Here is a 13,040-nt window from a genome sequence, read left to right on the forward strand (position 1 = left end):
AGCCCAACAAAGCACACAAACAAACAAAAAGTAAACGCATATCGGTCTGCGTAAGAGTTGCGTGGTGTCTACTGTCTACAATCGAAGCAAAGGGGATGAGAGATAAAGCAAGAAAGAGACAGAGGGGGAGCTTGGTTACCATTGAACGATACCAGACCTCTGGTGGCGGAAGCTTGTAGTAATGGTTCGTTTCTTGGACACCGACATAGACGAGCACGGTTCTAAGTAAACGGCAGCTCTCACATTAGGCTGTTTGCAACTTTCGATTGGTGGAATTTTTTGATAGCGACGAGCTGATTTTGTGAGCTCTGATTACTTAAGCTGATTTTTGTGAGCTGACCTTCCTGAACTATTTGTGATGGCTCAGCTAAACTTTCCAAGGTGGCTCAGTTGAGCTTGCTAGGCTAAGCCAGCTGAATTGAACTATGATGGAGCTAGCTGAGGTAGCCCAGTAGAAATGGAGGCTAGAGAAATCACTACTGAACAGGTCGATGGACTTACATCATAGTTTTCATCATATCCTATTCACGGAAGGGGCCCAATGCGCTCCTTCCGACGGGCATAGTTGCACACAATGCAAGTGGCGTAGTCACTCAGTGAACTATTACTTCTCTCTTTTGCCGTCAGGTGGCAGCAGTGCTGCACTCGAGCTCCTCACGCCGACGGAAGGTTATCAATTAAGCAATGCGTCGGCCGGCTGGCCGCTGTTTCGACATTTGGCCCGGCTGTTAACACGTGTCCCGCCGCATGCCCTCCCTCGCTCAACAGGCTGTCGGAAGGGGTCGGAGGGAGGGGACCGGTGGGTCAGGAAGGATGTCCCGGTGAGGGGATCGAGGACTCACCTCCGCTCGACGACGGCTCTGGTGACGGAGAATCGATCCTAGCTGGTGGATGGGAACGGAGCACAAGGTCAGACCGGGCGGTGGCCGCAGACGCGGCGCTTTGAGACGCAGCGGCCGGCCCGCCGCGTCCGGATACGGGGGCAGGGACATGTCGTGAGCCGTGAGGAGACACAGGGGCAAGGTCATCACGAGGAGAGGTGTGCCGTGGTTGGGACTTTTTGGGAAAGATACCTCAAATGAGGAGTGGGTAAAGAAATTGGCTTTTATGCGATTCGAAACGGAAAGTTCTTACCCTTTGTTATGTATAACTTATAAATTGTGACTGCATCTTGAGCGCCGGCTCTTTACAATTTATGTGATGATCCGTAGACCGTAACCAGTTAATAGGTACCACCGATATGTTTCACTCTTTACTCCAACATTTAATGTTTGATGAATGATGAATGAGGTTACAGGCTCCTAATTCCGGAAAACGTCACCGTGAGAAACGATCCGACTTCTGAGAGCTGCAGGCCGCGTCTGTCCAACAGCTGCGGGAGCTCAACTCTTTCAGATTACCTACGAAAAGATGGACCAGCCGCAGATGCAAGCATATTAACATAAAATTTAACTTGTATGCATCTGAACACCATGTATTTCCACAAAATGTCGACAGACCATATGAGTATACCGTACTGCAACGGACTTTAATTTCCGTTGGTTCCGGATCATAATTTCATCTTGCTGACTGTCGAACACCGTGTTCGATGATGAAGAAAGAAGCAGCTGACACATCGTTTGGGACGCGCGACTCGCAGATTTTAGTGCTATTTATTGTGGCCGAGATCTGGTGGATAATTCATTGGCTGCTTTGACGCTTGTTCAAGCGGAAACAAAACTTCTCGCGGCTGGCTGTCAGTTTAATTCGATGCTTCAGTATGCTCTTTCTGAAACACGAATCAAATGAAAACAACAGCGCCGGAAGGATCGATTACATAATATATTCTATACAATTCATCCCTTGTTTGTGAGTTGTGACTTTTGTGTTGGAAGGGTGTGAGAATGGTATGCTTATGGTGTGTATACTTACGAATTCCTTTTAAGCTTGAAATCATTCACATGTTGACAACGATTGGAATTTAGCAGTGTTTTGTTGCATGAAGAAAAAAAAAACAAACGGAAAGCCACAATTGCAATGATCCAACATTGAGCCACTTGTGCTGTGAATGTGGAATTAAGTTGGTTATTAATTGATCACGTTTACTAAGTCACGAGCCTCAACTCGATGGCATTTGTCACCCCCCCCCCCTCGTCGCACAGACATATCCTGGGTTCGCCACTGTCAAGGATCCTTTCCTCTTCCTGCCAGTTGCAGTGAGTGCCACGGCTCGAAAACACACCGATTTCGTCCCTGTTGCGCAACATTGCACGCGGCGCGGTGGTGGCTGGTTTGTCACGCGATGCACCGCGAGCTGGTGCAATGTGGTGTGCTACTTCGTGCTCGTGTAGTGAGCCGCGTGCGACGGCGACAGTGCTAGCCACTGGAATCTTTTCCCAGTGTTGTGCGATTTTTTATGTCTGTCTTTGTTTGTGCCGGAACTTGCTTCCTATCTTATCCGCTCGTCAAGTACACAGACTTGGTACTTATGACATTCACAAAGAGATAGTGCAGGCATGACAAACATGTTCCTGAGTGATAACTCTATCCCATCCCACTATATTCAACTGTTTAGTAATGTATGGATAAGTATAGACACTTGGCGAACGGTATGCCTGCTGCGATCAAGGTCAGTTGCGACCCGATCCACTGAAAGGCGTCGCCTATAAATCGGTGTCAAACATTGAAATAACGAGTGTGATCTAATTTCCTAAACTTATTTGATGTAATATTTACATCAGATCCAGTTCATCTGCGCTTCCCATGCTATTTTCTACAAACCGTTTAAAACCACCTTCCCGACATAAATTTCGTGTGCACGGCTTCTGCGGTCGTAACTGTAGCCCAGAGTTCCTGTTGTATTTCCATCGACATCATCCCGGTCAGTGGGGTCACTTCTCCGGGGATACGGGGGGGGGGGGGAGGGGGTGCGCCCCGGCCCGACAGCGGTAACAAGCCACTCGGGTCGCCGCACACCGACCTATTGACCTGCAGCCGACGCCGCTCTGTGGGCCACACGCCGCTAACGTCTGCCGGCCTGGGAACGGCGAGCGGTCCGGTGCCGTGCATTGGAGCGGAGCGAGCGGCATAGGTTGGATTTACTGGCTGGTCAGTGGTCACTGCAGATGAGGAGCGCTCGAGATAAAGTGATTACAAAGCAATAAATAATGAATTATCTATTATCTTATTGCATATGCAGTCACAAAGTCATGTAAATATGTGGCAGAGAGCGGTGACTGAAAACATAGCAAGATTCGCTTCCATGCGTTACCTAACCTAATTCATAACCCTTCTAATGTTCAGATAACCTAAAGTTAGGTATGCCTAACTCACATGTGATTATACAGTTTGATCCTTGCAAAACATTATTAAATTCAAGCAGCGGTGATGTCTACAAACAACCGACACCACTATAAACTTCCGTCGTCTCTACAATTCACCTTTCACATCGTAAACTGTCTGACCTGCGACCCAAATGTGCCGGTTTACAGCCTCCCGAGCCGTGTAGCGGTTTCATACCACGAGGTAACTACCGGTCGGTACGCCTACTGATTGACTGGAAGACAGGTAACAGTTTGGCAAAGCGGGATGTGTGTTTTGACCACCAACAGGCCAAATAACTAGGTACATAGGTAAGTCTAGTTTTGAATAAAGTAACTGATGTTACATAAAGTAGATGACGCCACAGATGATGATGCGATGATGCAGTCAGATTTCCGCAAATACTTTCTTATTATTTTGTCAGTAATCGAACCCGATACTGGTTTGACCATATTTCCGCTTTTTGAGAGGAAAATAATTGGGCTAAACGCAGAAACCCTACCAAGCATAGCGCACAAATCAACGGCCATTGGGTCAACACGTAAACCATCTTCCTGCAAATATCTTGATGTTGTCGTCTACCTCATTTGTATCATGAAACGCCTCGCTGCCTCTCACTATTTCATTTCCGGCGTACAAATGCTCCACGACGGCGTCCGTACCACGAGAGAGCACGGCTCATCGAGTCGTGAAATCGTGGCAGCTTCCGCGTGACCTTAGTCCGATCCACCACAGAAGTCAGCGTGCAGCTGGCAGCTCCGGCAGATACAAATCGAATCTCTGCCACCCTGAGTGGGCGCTGACTGCACTCCCGACCGACCGATCGACAAAGGTGGGATTTTCAGCTGCCGGGGAGCTCTGGGAACTACCTTTCTCTTCTCGCCAGTGCAGTGTCCGAGATGGTAGCCCGTGTGAGTTTCGATGGGCTAATGGTGGTGGTGGGGGTGAAAAGGGGTTTCTACCGGAGTCGGGCTATTACCCACTGATGACCCATCAACACAAACATTCTAGGCACTGATTGCGCTCCAATCGAGTTTGCCACCGGTACGGGCATGCTATATGGTTGGTATCTTTATACTAACGGGGAAATTACCGATCCAGATAGGTCGACTGGTCGACAATCAACATTGGATGCTCATTGGTCTGCGCACGTAATCATTTAGCAATGTTGCTATTGATCTCTCTGTGTTTTACTATCTTTCGCTTTGTTGGTAAACACCCATGCATGGGAATATCTTATTAAGCAAACCAACGACACATTAAAACTATGAGAATGTCGCAACTCGCTTGTTCCTCTTTTATTACACAATCGATACGAGATGGATTGGTTGCCCCGATAGCCAGAACAGTGCACCCCTATCTGCCAGTCTCTATACTGTTCCAGTGTGTTCAATCTATATACTTGGGTCCTACTAGACCTCAGCGGGGTCTGCCGATGGGTCTTTCCCACTTAAGTGTAATTAGGCCTTTTGTATCCTACCTACCGGAGTTCTTGTGCGGACTGCCGCATTGTTTGGTGAGGATTTACCGTCTGAAGCATTTAATCTGTCATTTGCTCGTTCATTCGATCAATTGTGCCATAATTGCTGCTAACTGGTGGCATTGTTTCTTCGCATTAAATCTGCGTCAATGATGCATTGATGAATGAGCAGAAGAGGCATAGAGTCAACCGTTACAAAGTGCTGAAGTGTGTAGAGTTCAGATTGCAGATGCACATTGTGATATGAATTGAGCAGAGCGAGAGAGTGAGAGAGAGAGAGAGAGAGAGAGAGAGAGAGAGAGAGAGAGAGAGAGAGAGAGAGAGAGAGAGAGAGAGAGAGAGAGAGAGAGAGAGAGAGAGAGAAAGAAAAAAAAACAGACAGACAGACAGACAGACAGACAGACAGACAGACAGACAGATGGACAGACATACAGCCAGAGAGAAGTAGAGACTAGAGAGAAACCTTTTTGTCACTGGTTCACATCGATCACATCGATGTCGTACCTTCCAAGCATTTTGTTTCTTTATATCTGCCCCTGTTTTTATCAAAATACGAACCCTCCTCTCTGGGGACCTGTATCAAGTTCCACCCACTCCACTGGTTCCCTGTTCAGTCTCCTCTCCCGTGCCTATCACCATTACGGTAATCCTTTCATCCAGGCCTCTATCTGAGCCTGAGCGCTAGTAACAGTCAATGGCCTAACTCGGTGAGTGAACAGGGCAAGGTGGGCGGTGGATGAGAGGGTCGTAGATGGGGTCTGTCAGCCTGTCAGTCGGTCTTTTGGACTGTCAGTCTGTCCCTCTGTCCGTCTGTCCGTCTGTCTGTCGGTCTGTCGGTCTGCCGGTCAGTCTGTCAGTCTGTCAGTCTGTCAGTCTGTCAGTCTGTCAGTCTGTCAGTCTGTCAGTCTGTCAGTCTGTCAGTCTGTCAGCCTGTCAGTCTGTCAGTTTGTCAGTCTGTCAGTCGTCAGTCTGTCAGTCGTCAGTCTGTCAGTCTGGCAGTCTGTCTGTCAGTCAGTCAGTCTGTCTGTCTGTCTGTCTGTCTGTCTGTCTGTCTGTCTGTCTGTCTGTCTGTCTGTCTGTCTGTCTGTCTGTCTGTCTGTCTGTCTGTCTGTCTGTCTGTCTGTCGGTCCGTCCCTCTGTCCATCTGCCCGTCTGTCCGTTTGTCCGTCTGTCGGCTTGTCGGTCTGTCGGTCTATCGGTCCGTTGGTCTGTCTATCTGTCTGTCTGTCTGTCTGTATGTCTGTCTGTCTGTCTGTGTCTCTGTCAGGCTCTCTCTGTCAGTCTGTTGGTCCGTTTCTCTGTCAACCTGCCGACTTGTCGGTCTGTTTGTCTGTCTGTCTGTCTGTCTGTCTGTCTGTCGGTCTGTCACAGTCAGTCGGTCTGTCGGTCTGTCGGTTTGTCGGTCTGTCGGTCTGTCGGTCTCGGTCCGTTGGTCTGTCTGTCTGTCTGTCCGTCTGTCTGTCTGTCTGTCTGTCTGTCTGTCTGTCTGTCTGTCTGTCTGTCTGTCTGTGTCTCTGTCAGGCTCTCTCTGTCAGTCTGTTGGTCCGTTTCCCTGTCAATCTGCCGACTTGTCGGTCTGTTTGTCTGTCTGTCTGTCTGTCGGTCTGTCACAGTCAGTCGGTCTGTCGGTCTGTCCGTCTATCGGTCCGTTGGTGTGTCTGTCTGTCTGTTTGTCTGTCTGTCTGTCTGTCTGTCTGTCTGTCTGTTTGTTTGTCTGTCTGTTTTTCGGTCGGTCGATCGGTGGGTAGGAAACAAAAGCAGTGTTGCCTGGCTATTCTTGTCTTCTGATGCGAAAGCCAAGAGCTTCTGTTCTAACTGCAGTAGTGACTATCCGATGCAGCTCAAGCGAAGCCACTAAAGAGCAAGACACCAACAATCTCAGCGATAACGACGTTTTAAGCTCAATAGCATGTTTCACGTCAGGCTTTATCTGACATTTACCATGCTGTCGAGTACTTACCACACACAGGTCCACACATTATTTCAAGGTCTCAGCAGACAAGAATAACTTTTGAAACTTGCACTGCCCTAGCCCATATCGTATCATGAATGACTTGTCCACCAAACCCTAAACAGCCCAACAATCCCCCTGATGTCAGTACACCGCCCACCGGACTCAGGTGTTCCTCCTGTCACCGCACCGTGTGCGCGGAGACCGGGGATAGCAGGGCATGGTTACCAACAGAACGTGTGACCTGAATGGTAATTAGACCCTCAGTCCGGGTGGCAGCTCCTCTGGCTGGTCACTGATGTCCACAACGAGCTCAGCCGACAGGTTACCCTACCCGTGTCCGAACTGGCTCACGATGGTCGTAACTCAGTGATCAACGAGTTGATACTTTTGCATTTACTACAACACTTGAACGAAGGAATAAGTTAAACGCATCGTTCTTCAAGCTATGGAAATATACAACTTGATCAACGAAACGGAATGATATTTATGTGGAAATTGACAACCCGAAATCGACAGTTTATTGGAAAAAAGACAATCTGAAAGATCTGCAGTGCGAATTCAACACTACCTATATAGTATTTATCAGTACAAACACTTCAACCTAAAAACGTTTCACACAGTCCCTGATGAACGATGTTAGATTCCCATGCTCGGTGTAGCCTGCACGTTATTCGTCAGGGATTCTCTGGTGCATCTCATCGATCAGCTATTACCCAGACGGTCAACATACTGGGTTAGGTGGGCTGTACCGGAGTACACCCACGTGACCCTACACGTGACTTACCACCGCAGGCGGCTGAGCGGCGTTGACCAATAGTGCTAGAGTGACCGCTGGCAGTCGACTCCGAGCCCCATCGTGTGCGGGGTGTGCAGGCGGATGAAAGGACGCGGAGCATTACGTCCCAAGCACCATGACGCGTCGGTCAACAAGTCAAGGTCAGAACAAGAGATAATAGCGGTGTGCTATATTCGTACTGGCATAATAGCGAATGTTCTTTTCTTTTTACCGTTATGCAGTGGGATATGAGCTGCGGGGAAAATGTATCGATTGGATTTCATCTTGATCTCAAGGTCATGTTATCATGTGACCAGATTTATCATAGCGTTAAACGTATTTGGTCTGAAGAGTATCCAATGGACAAAGTTAGATGTAAAGTCGACTACAGAATGATGTTCCACTTTTCACAGGCAATTATTTGCCTGGAGTGGTAGGCTGTGTCGCATCACACGGGCTGAGCTTTGTCCCAATACTCACAATCGACACGCTTAATTGCGTGATAAACGGCACAACTTAGCGCTCCGGTCAACTGATAGCTACTGAGCAGTGGAACATCATTCTGTAGTCGACTATACCTATGGCACTTAAGTTGACCCTCTGTCCGGTCGCGGTTTAACGGAGCCTGTCTGCGGTCTGACTCTCAATAAGAGGCGAAACAAATTAAATTTTCCCGAGCTGCATTGTGTCGAGTAAAATACACTCCACAGTCCACACCATGCAAATAAAGATGTGGCAATGCTAAATGGAAACTGTCACATTTGGAGATGCCTCGAGTGAGACAAAGACACCAAGAGAGATAATTAAAAACAAGCAAAACGGCAATTAACGATGTTACGGTCTGCCGCGTTCTGCCAAGACCGGTCCTAGCACACTATCCTTCCTATAGTCGTCGCCCAGCCAGGGGTTCGTCCGTCCTCGGTTCTAGATACACTATTTTGTCGATTTTAGTCAGTCTGCGTTTCTTTTTTCAAGGTGACTGGGTACTCGTTTCGTAGTTTTGTTCAATTAGGTACGTGAATGTCAAGGAATTGTCCAAACAATGAAGAAAGCTTATATCATAATCGCATAATGACCAGAACCAGCAACGCTTATACGTATGTATACAAACACACAGTTTGACCAATCATAAACGAGAGTCGATTGAAAGCGCGCACACGAACCAGAGAAAAGGCTAATACACCATCCTAATACACGGGCGGCTCTGTCATAATTTTGTAATAACGTCATCAGTGATTTTGGAATATGTCAGTGGGATAATAGATACCTAACTAGTTATTAGGTACGGCTCTCGCGAGATTAAGCGGTAGGTTTTGCACTTTTACATTTCCAGTTATATCTCAGAAACTAATCGATCTACGATGAAGCTATCTTACACGATCATGGCCGGCTTGTTACCCAACAAGTCGATCACATCTTCAACGCTTAACCCGCGCCCCGCTGGGGTCTGCCGACCAACGCGCCCTGCTGGGGGGGGGGGGCAATTTGCCCCCCCCAAGATCTCGAGAACCACGCAACATAGCGACAAGCGGTAAACGGTGTTGGATAGCTTCATCAGGGAACTACCTTGTGACCCAAATTCGTTGATCTAGGTCAAACCGATGACGTCACAGGTCAGGTCAAATGTCGAATTTTCACCGTTTACAGGCATTTCAAGAAATGCGTTGTAAAATCGAGTAAAATGCATTTCATTGAACATCATCGATAAAGAAATGTTCGTCAAACACATACTTTGTTATTTGAGGTCACTGATACCAGGTCAGGTCACAGAGGTGTCAGGTCACTGAGGGTCACACTATGAAAATATCATGTGATGCATGTTTTATGGTCCATTTTACATGCCAAATACGATTATGTGGGTCAGGCAGTCTTTAGGGTCAGTTCAGATTATGTTTCGGTCAAGGTCAGGTCAAGGTCAGGTCAAGGTCAGGTCAAGGTCAGGTCAAGGTCAGGTCAAGGTCAGGTCAAGGTCAGGTCAAGGTCAGGTCAAGGTCAGGTCAAATTAGGTCAAATTTCAAAGTTGATATTTTTGCATAAAATGGGTCATGATTCGATGCAGCTCGTCACGGGGAGTTCAATGAGGGTTTTTGTTTTGCGCCGCTACGTGGTCTAGAATTGCTAAAAATTGAGTTTAAAATATGACGTCATCAATTTTGAACAGTTGTTTCGCTATAACTTGGCCAAAGAAGGAGGAATCGATCTAAAATTTGGTATGTCTATAGAAAAGCGCAATGACTATCACATATATTCCTTTTTTCGAAATTCGGATTTTTTTGATGTTTTTGAGTTTTGCTAAAAAAATCAATTTTTTGATTTTTTGGGGGGCCAAAACCCAAAAAATTTGAAAATCCGAGATAGCAGTTTTGTAGCGCTATATTTTGTCTACATGACCAATACCATATAAAGAACTTTGAAATCGCTTGGTAACTGTAGCTTTTGTAAGCGTTTCACGATTTCATGTTTTTTGCTCATTTTTGCTCGAACATGACCTCAGTTTGACCTTAATAACTCCTGACCTAAGGTGACCTAAGACTTGAAATTTGGTGTGAAGGTGTCAAATGGATGCCCGGAAAGGGTTTTCTTGCTATTTGGGAAAAACCACAGGGGGGCCAAATTGCCACCCCCCCCCCCCCCCCAGCGGGGCGAGGGTTAAAAACTTAAGACTACGAAGATATAGCCTGAAGTACCTACATTAAACTTACTAGGTGCAAAACCTACCGTTAAAACTCGCGAGACTACTTAACTTTCAAATTATGGAAGAAACCGTTGCCTTATTTGTCCACAATCATGCAATCTACTTCCGCTTCAGCAATGATGACAATGGACATCTTAAACGCATTTTTGAACAATTTGTTGCAAAACATTCTTATTGTATATGGAAGGTTGCATTAACTATACTGTTATGTAGTAAGCACTCAAGCTGCATAGTGCATACGCATAACTTGTCCGGTCATTGTAGCTATTTTCTTACCTGAGGCCTCTTGCACCAAACTACCTAGCTAGGTGAAATCGAAAAACCGGTTTCAGAATAAGCCAATCTAACGGTGGTAAATTTGTTTGCAATAGCCCAATACATAATCCTACATGTGCTTGCTAAATTTGGCACGCAAATTGTTACATTTGAGACTTGGACTGGGTATACGATGCAAAATAATCCAAGCATTGGTGCAAGAGGATTTTGGTGCAAGAGGCCTCTGTTCGCATTGAAAAAATTAATTCTGAACCACGGCCCATGTTTAATGATAATTAGCGGCAGGCGGCAGTTAACTGATTCTCAAACTAATCGTCCTTCTTAGACCCGAGCGATCCCACCCACATAACTACTTCGCTGGGCGGCAGCACCCGACATCTGCGGGGCGGTGCGGCTCGGCCCCCGCTTCCTGCGAATCGTTAGCGTGCCAGTAACAGTGCCACCGCCGTAAAAACGGCCGCTGGAGCAAACACAACGTGAATCAAAACAAACGGGGCGCGCGCGGGCCGAGCGCACGACTCGTATTCTCACAACCGCCGACCGGCTGTCGGCCCCGGGTGGGGCGAGGCTGTGGACCCAGGGGTGGTTGTTGAGAGTGCTGGAGTACGCCCCTTCCCATTGCCAACGTTCACAGTTCGGTTACTAGCTGCCGAGCTAGAGGCGGGTGCGGAGCCGGAATCAGGAGCCATTGGTCAGAAATAAGGGTCGATGAGCTAAAGCTATAAGGAACCATTGGTCATGAAGAAGGGGCTATAGCAGCCAATGGTCAGGAAGTAGGGTCCAGGAGTTAAAATCAGGAGCCATGAGCAAAAGGGTCAGGAAGTAGGGTCCAGGAGGCAAGAACAGGATATGAGCCAGGAGCCAATGAGTGGTTAGAAAACAGGTTCCAGGAGCCACAGTCAGGAGCCAGGAACCATTGGTCAGAAAGAAGTGTCCGGAACTTGGAACTCGGAAGGCGGGATCGGATGGCTGTTAGAGCGATGAACAGGGCCATCCAGCGTAGGCAGGTGTGTTTGCTTTCCCTGCCCACACCACCGCCTCGCGGCCGTCCGTAACAGCGCGAGGCGGGCGACTTTCTCCGTGACTCCTTGTGCCAGAACTGTGGTCTGTTACTGAGCTGCACCCCATCGCCCACGAAATACAGACTAAAGATATGTGTTGCTCGTCTGTCTCTGGATCTATTGTCTATCCCAAACCAGCCATTTGGTTGGTACTAGCTGATCTTAGATCTAGGTATGGTGCAGTCACGCATTCATAAATTAATAAAATTAATGCTACCAAACGTCTAAAGCTTTTCATAGTGCTGGATCTGTGTGTCCGGCATTCTCTAAGAGGTATGTATATTTACTGAATACTGATGATTGCCTTGGGAATGTAAAATGGATAGGTTCTCTGCGCTCCGTGGAGCATTGTTTTATTGTTGTATGTCTTCCGGCACAGTATATCTTCAGGCGCTCTATTTCACTGCCATCCACTGGGCGTCATGGGAGACAATTATTCACACCAGCAGCATGCTATCAATGGCTTTGGTTTTTGGTCATGCAAGGCAGCTGCCTAGGAATACGAGTAGGTATACCAAACGCCACTGCGAGATAATACCTAGGCAATGTAACATGGCGACTGCGAGCTCGCTTAACCCGCGCCCTGATGGGGGGGCCATTTTGGCCCCCCTGTGGTTTTTCTTAAATAGCGAGAAAACGGCGGCGCGCAGCGCCGCCAAATTTTGGGTACCTTACCGGGCATCAATTTGACACCTTCACACAAAATTTCAAGTCACAGGTCACCTCAGGTCAGGAGTTATTGAGGTCAAACTGAGGTCATGTTCGAGCAAAAATGAGCAAAAAACATGACATCTTGAAACGCTCACCAATTCTACAGTTAACAAGCAATTTTAAAGTTCTTTATGTGGTTGTGTAGAGAAAAGACGGTGCTACAAAACTGCTATCTCGGATTTTCGAAATTTTGGGATTTTGACCCCCAAAAATAAAAAAATTGATTTTTTTAGAAAAACTCAAAAAATTTCCAAAATTTTTTCGAATTTCGAAAAAAAACCGGAATATATGTGATAGTCCCTGCGCTCTTCGATATACATACCAAATTTTAGATCGATACCTCTTTTTTTGGCCAAGTTATAGCGAAAAAACTGTTAAAAATTGATGACGTCAAATTTTTGAACTCAATTTTAAGCAATTCTAGACCTCGTAGCGCAAAACGGAGACCACCATTGAACTCCCCGTGACGAGCTGCATCGAATCGATACCCATTTTATGCAAAAATATCAACTTTGAAATTTGACCTAATTTGACCTGACCTTGACCTGACCTTGACCTGACCTTGACCAAAACGTGACCTAAGCTGGCCCTAAAGTCTGTCTGACCCACATAATCGCATTTGTCATGTAAAATGGACCATAAAACATGTATCACACGACACTTTCATATTGTGACCCCCCAGTGACCTGACCTCTGTGACCTGACCTGGTATCAGTGACCTCAAATAGCAAAATATGTGTTTGAAGAACATTTCTCCATCGATGATTTTCAATGAAATGCATTTTACT

Source organism: Amphibalanus amphitrite, unplaced genomic scaffold (assembly GCF_019059575.1).
Source record: "Amphibalanus amphitrite isolate SeventyFive unplaced genomic scaffold, NRLGWU_Aamphi_draft 000263F_arrow, whole genome shotgun sequence".
NCBI lineage: Eukaryota > Metazoa > Arthropoda > Thecostraca > Balanomorpha > Balanidae > Amphibalanus > Amphibalanus amphitrite.